This window comes from Mus pahari, chromosome X (genome assembly GCF_900095145.1).
Source record: "Mus pahari chromosome X, PAHARI_EIJ_v1.1, whole genome shotgun sequence".
NCBI lineage: Eukaryota > Metazoa > Chordata > Mammalia > Rodentia > Muridae > Mus > Mus pahari.
Window position 1 is genome coordinate 97549380 of NC_034613.1, and position 13956 is coordinate 97563335.

Here is a 13956-nt window from a genome sequence, read left to right on the forward strand (position 1 = left end):
AGAAAAATGGATACAGAAAATGTGGTACATTTACACAATGGAATACTACTCAGCTCTTAAAAACAGTGAATTGATGAAATTCTTAGACAAATGGATGGATCTGCAGGATATCATTCTGAGTGAGGTAACCCAATAGCAAAAGAACACATATGATATGCACTCACTTATAAGTTGATATTGGCCCAGAAACTTAGAATACCCAAGGTACAATTTGCAAAACACATGAAACTCAAGGAGAAGGAAGACCAACGTGTGGATACTTCATTTCTTCTTAGAATGAGGAACAAAACACCCATGGAAGAAGTTATAGAGACAAAGTTCACAGCAGAGCCTGAAGGAACGAACATCCAGAGACTATCCTACTTTGGTATTTATCCCATAAAAAAACCACCAAACCAAGACACTAGGAAGATACGAACAAGAGCCTGCTGAGTGGATCCTGATATAGGTGACTCTTGTGAGCCTATGCCAGTGCCTGGCAAATACAGAAGTGGGTACTCACAGTCATCCATTGGACGGAGCACAAGGTACCCAGTGAAGGAGCCAGAGAAAGTACCCAGGGAGCTGAAGGGGACTGAAGCCCCATAGAAGGAACATCAATATGAACTAACCAGTACCCCAGAGCTCCTTGGAACTATACCACCAATCAAAGAAAACACATGGTTGAACTTGTGGCTCTAGCAGAGTTTGACTTAGTCGGTCATCAATGGGAGGAGAGGACCTTGGTCCTATGAAGGCACTATGGCCCATTATGAGGGAATGCCAAGACCAGGAATGGGAATGGGTGGGTTGGGCAGCAGGGGGAGGGGATATGGGATTTTCAGAGGGGAAATTAGGACAGGGGATAACATTTGAAATGCAAATAAAGAAAATATCTATAAATAAATTTAAAATTAAAGAAAATTGGGAAGCAGGTATGATCATAGCAACTCTATCTGATAAATTATCATCTACCTACACCATTACTATTATGTATCTCAGAAAACTTCCATAAATTCCTCCTACCTACTAGCATTTTAATGAACTTTGTGGCTATCATACTTTCATTTTGGAACTAGCATGTTTCATTATCCTCAATTAAAACTCCCTCTGAAGGAAAAATATAAATAAAGCACCAATATTTTCTAGAACAAAAAATTAATAACAGAAATAGTGTTTTCATGCTTAATCCAGGAAAAACACAAAACAAATGTTGGGGAAAAGTCATAGGTGGATGTTGTGATAAAAAGCAATCATAGTAGAGGCATTCAAGGGACAGCAGTGACTGAGAAAAAAATCATGCAGCCATTTCTGTCAGCATGCAACCATGACTGACCAAGGACCCGGGGTGCCTGCCCCTGTGGGAAACAGCTGAGTAACCAAGAAAGTCAAACCAGTTTCTTGGATCGTCCAAAGTACGTGGATGGAGTTGCTTTCTAGGAAAAAGCAATCATAGTGCTGAAAAGTCTTTCAAGGGAGCTGATCTTCCTCATCTTTTATCCTATGGGTCACCTGGAACTGGCAAACTACCCACCAATTTGGCATGGGCCCAACACTTTCAATTGATGTGCATCTTATGAACATGGAATACAAGTTGTCTGTGAAAAAGTAAAAAAAAAAAAAAATGCTCACTTAACTGTTTTAGCAAGCTGTTCAAATGGAGAGCCATAATTTCTGGACGAAGAGATTTCCTGTTATGACATCAGCTGCTCAGGCAGCTTTAAGATATACCATGGGAAAAAGAGTCTAAATCAACCAGGCTCTGCCTCAGCTGTAACTTCACCAGTCGAATAATTGAACCTCTCACTTCTAGATGTTCAAAAATTTGCTTCAAGATCCTGTCAGATAAAATTCAGCAAAAGAGATTACTGGATATTGCTGAGAAGGAAANTGTCAAAATTGGCAATGAGGAGATAGCTTATTTTGTTAAAATATCAGAAGAAGATTTGTGGAAAGCCATAACATTTCAAAGTTCTCCTGGACGAGAAAGTACAAATGGGAAGTCATAGAAGATGTGAACACAGACATCGCTGAGGTAATACCAGCTACAACCATTGATGGACTCTTCATTGAATGTCACAGTGGCTCTTTTGACAAACCAGAAGCTGTAGTAAAGGATCTAATAAATCAAGGACACTCAGCTACTCAGTCTGTCAATCTGCATGATTATTATTACATGGTTATAAAAAATAAAAAACCTCTCTGATTACAGAAAAATGTGCTGAAGTGGATAAATGTTTAGCAGATTATGCAACTGGACACCTGTAGTTGAGCCCTTGTATAACTGATGCAGCAGCCGACTCCAAATTGGTGAAGACACTGAATATCTTTTGTATTAAATGATCAAACCATTTTTTTTGGATAACAGAAATGAATGGCCAAACCACCTATAAAAATTCAGAGTATAGAGAAAATGTAATTCTCAAATAAAGAATATTCCTAAGAAAATACAGACTGTGGGGCTGAAGAGATGGCTCAGTGGTAAAGGGCACTGGCTGCTCTTCCAGAGGACAGAGGTTTAATTAGCAGCACCCACATGGCAGCTCACAACTGTCTGTAACTCCAGTTCCAAGGAATCTGACACCCTTACACAAACATACATGCAGGCAAAATATCAGTGCACATAACAAGTTATAAGAAAATCATAAAAAGTAAGAATAAAACACAGAATGTGAAGAAATAACACATTTTCAAATTGAAAGTTTATATAAGCTTGGCCTATTAAGACTCTTACCAAAGATTTGATATATTGAAGGAAGCATTTGTTGGATACGTGGTTCAGTCTCTCTGGGACACTAGAACACTAAAAAGAGACACCTATGAGAACTTTGGAAAAAAGAAACAAAAGATGGATACTGTGTTTTAAACATTAGAGAGATTAATAGACATTCCCTGATTTTGATACTCAGCTTCTTTTTAGGTTAGTACATTTCATGATAGACAGTTTTTGAGAGGGAAGGGGAAAAATATGGGCTATAATAAGATGGTCAAGCTTACTGGTTACTAGCAATGATTTTGGACAAGTATATACGGAGTCTTCCATGTGCTTTTATCTAAGCCACAGTTTGAGCTTATGAAACTTGAAGAAAACACTAAAAGAGTTTCTAATATCTCTGAGTTACCTTCTTAAAATAACTCTACCTTCCTTGAAACTTCCTGCCAGGAAAAAAACAAGGTTACTAGAAAAATGTACCATTTATTCCAGCTAACTCCCAAGGAGAATAAGGACACTCTCTCCCAGTCTCAGTGAGAAGAAAGAGTCCTAGCTGATAGTTTCCAGCAAGCAGGCATATGTGGTCTCAGCATACTTTCATGGGCTTTCTCCTTACAGTGTTTGCCTTTCCTAACTCAATGAAGTCCCTGTACATACCCCACCCACTTACCCTCATTTTCATTTAAAAATCAATCCAGTCACCCCTGTATGAGTGAAAGTTTAGTTCTTGTCACACTGGATCCTCTTCCTTCTATAATAGTTATGCCTGATTAAAATTTTTGAACTTTTCTCTGGTGTCTAGCTTTACCTTTGATATTGCATAGATGTCAAGTTTTCATCTTCTATCTTATTAAAACTGTCACTTTTCCTTTCCTTAGCATGTCATAAGCAGTTTCATATAATCATAAAACACAGAATTGTGCATCATATCACATTTCTAACATTTATGTGGGTTTTATCCTGGGAAATATGAGTAATATGTTTATGTTTGGTTTATATCCTATTCCTTTATTAAGCATAGAAGCAAGAGTGATAACTTTAAAAGAAAACTTAGAAACCTTAAGCAATGCTTTAGTAAAGAGATTTACAGTTCAAGAATTGGTCCCTAATGTACATTAAAGCTTTGATCACTATTTCTGCTGTGGAGTTTGTTAACTTGGGTGTAGTAGTTCATGTTTGTAATAGCAGTGCTACTGAAACTGATGCAAGAGGATTCCTGTGCTACATAATCAGTTCTGGGTCATTCTGGGTTAGAGTGAGAGGCTGTCTCAAAAGATATAGAATTCTATAGATTTTCAGATTATGCTCTTAAAATAAATTCAGTAAAGTGGGCCCAAGGCTAATTTGACCTAATAATACTTTACACATTCTTTGAAATTGTACATGTCTAACGTTGTAGACATGCATGTGTTTCAAATTTATCCATTTTTAGAATGTCATGCATGTATGAGTTCTGCATTTACACCATTTTCACTGTTCCGTCTCTCCTTCCAACTCCTCCCATGTCCTCCTAATCCCATTCAGATTCATCTCTTCTTTTTAAGTTATTGTTATTATTACATATGTATGTATACATAAATAGCTTCTTAGTTTATTTAGTGTTGTTTATATGCATATGTTTTTAGGTCTGACTGCTTTGGATTGAATAACCTATAATGGTACTTGTCACTATCTCCCAAAAGAAAAACTATATCTACATTTCCATAATTGTGTTATTAGAATAAATTCTGTAAGTGGGGTAGATGTTCATTTTCCTTTAAAATATTTTATTTATTACTCAGAGTTTTACAGAATTGTACATTTTACTAAGGAAGAGAAGCATGCACAGATTTTATTTTTTGACAATAAACTGATTTAGACAATAATCTGCCAAGCATAAATACCACTGATAATTTCCATTTGTTGGAAGCATGTCATAAAAAATATACCTTTCTCAGGTGTTTGTACAAACTTAGGAAAAATGTAGAAACAGATGAATGAGATTTGAGTTTGTGCCAATATGAAAAGGAAAACATATACAGCAATTTATGTTCATTACATTAGTCGAGTAGGAAAAAAGTGGCTTAAAATAAAAGTTGAGTATGAAGGTTATAGCAGGGGAAGCATCTTGCATAAACACTAGTCATTAATTTTTTTTTATCATCGTTACCTAAGTAGCCACCATGAACATGCCATTAAATTAAATACTTCATGATTTCACTTAATAAGAAAGGGAATGAATGACTACCTATTATTTTTTCTCATCACGGCACTTGGTGTTTCTAGGTTCTGCCGAAAGAATTCAATTCTAAAGATAGTATTTATCTACCGTTTCCTTTTTTTTCCTCGTGCCTTATCTCTGCCATGGTTTTTATTAGTTTCTAGAAATCACTGCACAGGCAATTATTTTGAAGGAGGTCAAAGGCTCATTTGATTCATTTCTGTTCTGACACACAGATTAAAGGTACAAATGTAATCAAATGTTGTGCTTAGTCAGAAAGAGCTTGAAAAAAAATCTATTCTGAAAAATAAAGTCCAACCTCACAGATGGGTGAAAGATGTTTTCTTTTTAATTAGTGTTTCTATTTGGTTTAAAAAATGAAGCTGACTAAAAGCTATTTTTGAATAACCTTCTTTTGCTATGCCATGGGTGAGTAAAACAGTTGCAGACAAGTGTACTGAAAAATCATAAGCTAAGAATTATCTTTGACTCAGATACTATTGAAGAAAACAACTGCTGAGGCATGGTCCAATTTTCCTAAATTTTGTAAGAATGCATAGTATGTCTTCAATGTTCTCAATAATATGAGAATATGATAGAATATCTAGTTTCAAGATTTTGACATATTTTTATTAATCAAACTAGCAACAACACATACATTGTACACAGAATAGCAAATAGATCTTTTAGGATGCAACTAGGAGAACACTAAGTTTAAGGTTTAAAATGACCAAACACTTCTGTAGAAATTTGTTTCTGAATAATTCGTTCTACTACAACAGAGAAATTTTCCAGACGAAGTTTTAGCAATTAGATGCTGATGTACCACACCCAAGCTTGTTCTCAGCCATTTTCCCCACCCCCAAGGTTCCTGCTAACAGATACACGTCAGACATTTATCTCACATAGATACAAGCATCATCATGTGTTTCATAAAAGGTCATGCCAAGATTCTCTTTTAAAATATTATCAGATCTCAGACCTCAGCAAAGAAGCCTTGTGAAACTGGAGCATTAGAAGGGAGGGGACAATGCTGTGTAGAATTTAACTGGTACAGTCATCTCTCAAATATCCGTGTTTATGCTAGAAATATTGTACAGATTACAAAAAAGAGGAAAAATAATGTCTATATTGTTGGAAATGCTTGGAATATGACAGCTCTCAGAAACTGGTGAGTAGGTTAAAAGTAGTTCACTGTATTTAGAACCCTACATACAATATTATTGGTAACTGAATTCAGGGAGGGCTGGGTAATATGTGGGTGTTACACACATGTGCCTATGTGCAGTGTTGAAAGACATTATGGTTTGGGTTTTCACTGATGATTGTCTAGGGGAATAAAATATTGCCATTCGCTATGCAGCTTTGAATAATTATCTTATCATATATATTTGCATGTTGGCAGCACTAGATTTTATAGTTTATAGTACATTGATATGTAATATATTCTCATAGGATCCAACACCCTATTCTGGCTATGTTCATGCTTCATTGGAAATCTTTTGCAAGTGAGTTAAATACAAGATAACAAGATATTATGTTGATAGAGCATATTATATATTACTTCAGAATTTTAATTAAGATAATAAAAAAAGAGATGGAAAATGCACACTGAAGATGTCCCCCTTCCCAGTTTTCCTTAAAAACTTGCCTCCATTGTACTTGAATCTATCATTTGCATATGGAGATACCTAATACTTTAATTACAATTACTTTTCATTCAAAATTCCATAATTTATCTAAAACTAGACGTTCTATTCTCAGTCACAGACTAGAGGACACTCATCTTCATTATGTCCCTCCCTCCATGTGATTAGATGACATTGGTTTTGTGTAAATTTGAGATGGGCCTTAATAGATGGCCTAGCCTTTCAGAGTGCTTGCTGCTCTTACAGTGGACCAGATTTTGGTTGCCAGCATCAACATCAGGCTCATAACTCCAGCTCCAGAGAACTCAAAATCCTCCTTTGTCCTCCCTGGGCACCTTCACACATATGCACATATCTTCACATAGACATAGACACACATGCGTGTGCATGCACGTGCGCACATGCACGCGCACATGCGCGCGCGCGCACACACACACACACACACACACACACACACACACACACACACACACTCATTGTTTTAAATGTTAAAAATTTAGACCCAGCTTTGGGAGGCAGAGCATGTGGTCTCTGAATTCAAGGCCTGCCTGGGCTACATTGCTAGTTCCAGTTCAGATAGAGCTCCATAGTGAGACTCTGCCTCTAGCAAAAGAAGAATGTAGATAACAATAAGTGTGGAAACTAAAATAAGTTCTTGAGAATCCTCTCATTTAGAATCTTTTATTCAGATAATTTTAATTTTCTTTAAGAGATTTAGTTTTGTCCAGTTGTTTTCCTGAATTTCCTTAAGGGACTTAATCATCTCATGAAGTTGGTTTTAAGCTCTCTGTCTCTGTCTCTCTGTCTCTGTCTCTGTCTCTGTGTGTGTGTGTGTGTGTGTGTGTGTGTTTGTGTGTGTGTTTCTGTTGTGTATATTCAGGGATTGCTGTAGTACAGTAGCTGGGTTCTGATGGTTAGAATATGCCTTGGCTATAGTTTCTTGTGTTCCTATGCTGTAGACATCTGTGTTTGGCAGAATGAAAGGTCTAAGTACCAATTTCTGAGTTTGACTTTGTTGGATGGTTGTTTTGTTCCTTGATTTCTGTCTCTTCTCTAGTTTTCAGGTCTATGTTGTCTGGGCTTCTCCCTGTCTGTGCTGCCTTTGGTAGAGAAGAGATTCTCTGTCCCAGGTGGGGTCTAGAACATGGTGACTAGGAGGGCCAGGTGGGCAACTGGGTATAGGGTGGGCATTGGTAGAGAGAATGGGGAAATTGGTGGGCTGTCAATCTACTTGGCCTTATCTCAGGCTGCTTGGTATCTGGGAAAGTAGAGAATCCCTGCCTCTGTTAGAGGCTAGAGCACAGTTAGGAGGAGAGCACAGGCCTGGAGGCAGGGTGGGGAGCACAGTAAGAGAGTACAGAAGTTCGTAGGGAGGACAGCCTAACTGGACTTCTCACAATCTAAATGTTCTCTAGTAGAAGAGGAGAATTTTAACTTTCAATGGCATATTTTGCCTTTCCTAGTGAGGCACAAGAATCTAGAGATAAATAACAAAATCTAAGCCATACACTGACATGAAGGGGAATATGAAGAGCATGAGGGTAGTTCACAGCAATGTGTTAATGAGTTCTGATGCGTAGATGTAACTCTCCAATTTGGACAAGTTAAAACTAAAAAAAAAAATGTTGATTGGATTGCTGAACAAATACAAAATGTTTCTCTGAAAATAACAGAAATGTGGAGATCTAAATAGAAATTATCAGCAGATGAAATTAAATACTGATGATTGAAAACATAAAGAATATAAGAATGTGGAAAATTTGTTCATGCTTGTAGTAGATCTGGAGGGGAGCAAGGGTCCATAGAGAACAAACCATACAGAATTCGAACTTACACTTTCTTAACTTTATACAGGTATAGAGGTCAGAAGAGGCCATTAGATCCTCTGGAACTGGAATTATGGATGGTTGTGAGCTGCCATGTGAGTGCTGAGAATTGGACCCTGGTCGTCTGCAAGAACAAGTGTTCTTAACAACTGAACATCTCTCTAGCCAAGGGACTGTATTATTAAAGTAGTCCTGCCCGATCCTAGCATCCATCAGCTAACAGTAACTGTTCAGCTAAGCATGAAAGCCCACCTCCCTACTCCTGTTTGGATTTTTCTCTGGCTCCACTTTAGCAGGTTTTTGTGTACTGTCAAAACTACTGTGACATAGACACACAGACATACAGACACACAGACACACAGACACACACACACACACACACACACACACACACACATCCTACTGAGTCTGGAAGACATTGTCCCCTTGATATTACGTATCACCTCTACCTCTTACAAACTTTCGATTCCTTCATTTGAAAAGATTCCTTGACCTTGGGAGAGGATATTATGTATTTTTTTCAATTTTTTATTAGATATTTTCTTCATTTACATTTGAAAAGATATCCTGAAAGTCCCCTATACCCTCCCCCCACCCTGCTCCCCTACCCACCCACTCCCACTTCTTGACCCTGATGTTCCCCTGTACTGGGGCATATAAAGTTTGCAAGACCAAGGGGCCTCTCTTCCCAATGATGGCCAACTAGGCCATCTTCTGCTACATATGCAGCTAGAGACACAAGCTCTGGGGGGTACTAGGTTAGTTCTTATTATTGTTCCACCTATAGGGTTGTAGACCCCTTCAGCTCCTTGGGTACTTTCTCTAGTTCCTCCATTGGGGGCCCTGTGATCCATCCAATAGATGACTGTGAGCATCTACTTTTGTATTTGCCAGGCACTGGCATAGCCTCACACGAGACAACTATATCAGGGTCCTTTCAGCAAAATCTTGCTGGCATATGCAATAGTGTCTGTGTTTGGTGGCTGATTATGGGATGGATCCCCGGGTGGTGTAGTCTCTGGATGGTCCATCCTTTCGTCTTAGCTCCAAACTTTGTCTCTGTAACTCCTTCCATGGATAGTTTGTTCCCTATTCTAAGGAGGAATGAAGTATCCACACATTCCTTCTTCTTGATTTTCTTGTGTTTTGCAAATTGTATCTTGGGTATTTTTATCTGTGCATCCTGCATTTTGCTATATTTTGTACATTGACCAGTTGTCTCTGTGTTAATTTGTATTTAGTGGAAAAAGAAGTTCTCTGATGAGGGATCAGTAATGCAATGATTTATTTGTTAGCCTGTTGTATCTAATAGGGGAATTGTGCAGTAGTTGTTTCTACATAAATTTTTCCTAGAGGTCTTTACTTTTGTTATCCCTCATGATAATATTATATATATATATATATATATATATATATTAGTTTTTCGAGACAGCATTTCTCTGTATAGCCTTGGCTGTCCTGGAACTCACTCTGTAGGCCAGGCTGGCCTTGAACTCAGAAATTTGCCTGCCTGCCTCTGCCTCCCAAGTGCTGGGATTAAAAGCATGAGCCACCAAGCCTCTTTACCTTGTTCTTCCCACCCCCAGTCACAATTGTACTCTTTATGATCCTTATAACCCTTAAACCTTTATATCACTATGATCTATCTCCCTATCTTGAAACCTTCCTCCCATAGCCCCCTATTTCTTGACCTCTATGGGTATTCAAAATTCCAAATTTGTACAATTCATAGTTGGTATACAGTGAGAAATGTTTCACTATGATGTTTATACATACTTTGTTTGCATTGAGTATCCTCTTCCATGTTCTCTCCCACCCACCTTCCACAAACTTGAACCTTTTTATTTCTAGTATTCCCCTTTCTAATTTCATTTCTCTTGTAGTCTGTATGATGTAGGGTATATGCCCAAGAATGGGACCACTGAAATGAAGTTAATAGGCAGATAGAGAAATAATGACCCAGATATCAACTCTCTAACTTCCAACAGTTCATTTAATAGTTCATTACAATTTCCTATTTGTTGAGATCAAAATATGTGAAATAAGTACAAAAATTAAGTAGTTTGAATCACTGAATTAGTTTTGATTTATATTGTTTTAGAAATAATGATTTACTGAATATTGTGCCACAAAGCTCTTTGTCTTTAGCATTTGTGTTAGTTTGATAAAGATGCAAAAGACAATTTTATAGTACATAAAACATAACAAAACTAGAGGAGGCAGTTCACATTTTGAGCATTAACTTAATATTTAAAAGTGCTTGAATGCTTCTTTAATGTAAAACATAATCAAGAACTTGTTTTGTAATACTAGAGGTAAAAAACGTAGGCATTTAGTAAAATATTGAAAGGCATACATATCAATTACTACATTTCGTTTTGACAATCAAAGACCTGAAAGAAGGCCTTGACAGCAATTTATAGAGAAATGATCTAGAAATTTCACTAAAATATTTAAACCCAAAATTTGACAAAATTAAACAAGTGGAAAAAAGACACTGCAATCTTATATAACACTAGTAAAATTCTAGCATCCCATTCTGTGAAAACCTAGCAAAGCATTACACCTGGGACTGTAGCAAAGGTGCAATGAATGAGTGTATGCATAATACTAAACACTCAGTTAAGCACTAAATGAACTAGTTCTGGTTACTAAAACTCATCTTACTTTGAGTGTGTAAAATCACATCTTGAAGAGAATCTCTGTGTGGACAAATCCATGGGTGTTAGAAATGTCAGAACCAATATGATGATCAGTACAATATGAGAAATAGAGAAAACTTGGGGCAGGGACAAAATCAGTCTAATTATATTCTCTCAAAACACTAAGGAGTAGAAAGGAATAACTAAACTTATCCCTTATGGATCCAAGAATTAATGAAAGAAGCAGGTGAAAACAACAAGAAGGGAACTTTAAGTTGTATAATTATAAGGCAAACTTTCTAACCAAATCTACAAGATCAAAAAAGAAATATGCAGGAGGAGGCAGGTTTCTTGCCAGCTTGTGTATTTGGCCCAAGGCTAGGTGACCATGTGGAAGGACTCCATGTACCAAGTCTTCAAACATGGAGTGTTATTTATGCACTCATTTTTCTGTTGTGATTGCCATGAGACAAATAATTGAGTAAAACCCACTATGGGTTATTAACATTCTGATAACATTTACTAAATACCTGAGACTTTCTAAGTCAAACACTACATACATGTCTTTGAAGAAATTTGCATTCTAAGTTCCATTCAGAGTTTACTTCTCTGAAAATTAATTTTTGTTCTCTACTCCCTGTAGCCAAAACACTGGTGACTTTCGTACAGACAGTACTTGCTGTCCAATTCTGGGTTCTGTCATAGACAGCCAGCTTTGTAAATTACAGTGAAATAAAGACTTGATTATTGGAATTACATGGCCATTTTTTTTCCAACTTAGTTCCAAAGGTAAAGGATCAGGGGAAAGAGGAGTCTGGGTCTGATGCTTCAATGCTGCTCTGTATGATGCTTCCTGTTGAAATGATGTTTCTTTCTGTTTAATATAAACATGTTTACAAGTGGTGCAAGGATATTCCATGCAAGAAGCAGAATTCCTAGTCTGGTAAAATTGTTTTTGGGGAAAGTGTTTACATGAAAACAGAAGTTTTTCCCCAGTAAAAGCGAGGTTAACTAGGCATTGGTACAAACTGTATTCACACCCTGTGCTCCACAGGCAATACTCTTCTTGCTCTGTCAGCAACATCTCCTGTCAAATCCACTAACTGCTTTAACTTGACCTTGAGTGGATAAACAATATAATCATCCATGCCACATCGCACCAGCCTCTGCTAGTCAAGAAAAGCATGCTTGATTCATAATTACATCACAAAAGCAACTTGCTGTTCTAGAAGAGCAAAGTACTTGACAGATGTACTTGTCTAAGACTTCATAGCCAACAAAACAAAATACAATGAGAAAAAAAAAACACACTAGAGAATGGGAAGCAACTTAAATGTTGCTTCAAAGCGTGCTTTCATAACAAAAGCACAGGACAAAGGTGAGATACTTGTGACAAACTGCAGATTGTATGGAGCCATAAAAACAAGAATGACTTTTTATTTGTTTATTTATTTAGCCTAGGAAGCAGAGTTGGAAGTAGTTAAAATGGTAGTACATTTTTTAAAGGATGATATATTTTAAATGAATTTAAATTATCTTATCAAAATTTGGATAAATATAAATCATTAAAATAAGCTATGAACAGTTCATATTTTTCTCCTCATTTCACCCCAACATGCCAGCAGTGACATAGTGCAATGGTCATTCTTCCCACTTGCTAAGAATAAAGTGTCTCTTTTTCTGGTTAAGTGATCACTTACATTTTTTTCCAAATACATTTTAAATGGGATATAACATTCACACACATTTAGTAGTATCTGTGACATCAGGAGTTTCAAGAATCATCCCTGGAATCGATTATCCATTTAGATGAGCTTAAAGGCAGAATTTCCTGATAGCTAAATGAATGCCTTAACACTGTTCTAGATCATCTCTTGAGTGAGAGATGATTGAGGACCTGAGGACTAACATTGGGGTAATGTAAAAGTGGCATGACTGGTATACATTTTTATTTTTTGAGGAAACCCTAAGCATGCAGAAAGGAGCATAATCAGGTATAGTTACTCATCTGAAAGACTAATGTTTTAAAAAGTTGTAAGATTTCACATAAGAACATATGAACTAACCAGCACCCCCAGAGCTTGTGTCTCTAGTTGCATATGTAGCAGAAGATGGTCTAGTCAGCCATCATTGGGAAGTGAGGCCCCTTGGTCTTGCAAATTTTATATGTTCCAGTACAGGGGAACACCAGGGCCAAGAAGGGGGAGTGGGGGAAGGGGAGTGGGGGGAGAGGGTATAGGTAGGGGACTTTGGGGATAGCATTTTAAATGTAAATGAAGTAAATACCTAATAAAAATTGGAAAAAAAAGATTTCACATAAGATCATTCAGTGTGCATTCTTCCACAATGGAAATTGTAAGATTAGCTGAAGACTTTTCAACTGATGCCTGTTTTACAAAACAGACTTTGATTTCAAACATCAAAGAAAACAAGAAACACTTTGTGAACTTTCATAATTTATTTTTAAAACATGAAGCACTTGAAAAAGAGTCATAAATAAATACTTAGCAAATACATTAAGGATGTAACTTAATCTCACCAGAAACCAGAGGTAAGAAATACACCAAATGGATATTGCTTCTAGCTTTAGAACTTAATAAAATGTGTAAGAATGCAAAGTGTCATAGTAGTGAAGGAGGATGACTATGAAGGTTTCATCTGGTTATTGCATCTGAGTTGTCTTGAGATAGAAGTCACAGTGCACATAAAAGATTTCCAGTAGGGATAGACATCAACCAAAAGAAAATGGATATGTGTAAATGTGTAGACACTGCAGCATTATCCTTGAAGGTGGAGGTTGCCTCACAAGAACTAAGAGAAAGTTTATAAGTGACTTGGAGCCAGAACAAACAATCTTATGGAAAGATAGCATTTGATGATGGTGAATGAATCAGTATGTAGGCTGACTGATGGAGGAAGGAAAGGCAAAACGCCTAACAGGAAACTA

At 37.0% G+C, this 13956-nt stretch overlaps 1 pseudogene; it reads left to right on the plus strand.

Moving 5' to 3' along the window:
- The window catches only part of LOC110314463, a 73601-nt pseudogene extending 71354 nt beyond the window's left edge, over nt 1-2247 (plus strand).
- The last annotated feature ends 11709 nt before the right edge of the window (nt 2248-13956 follow it).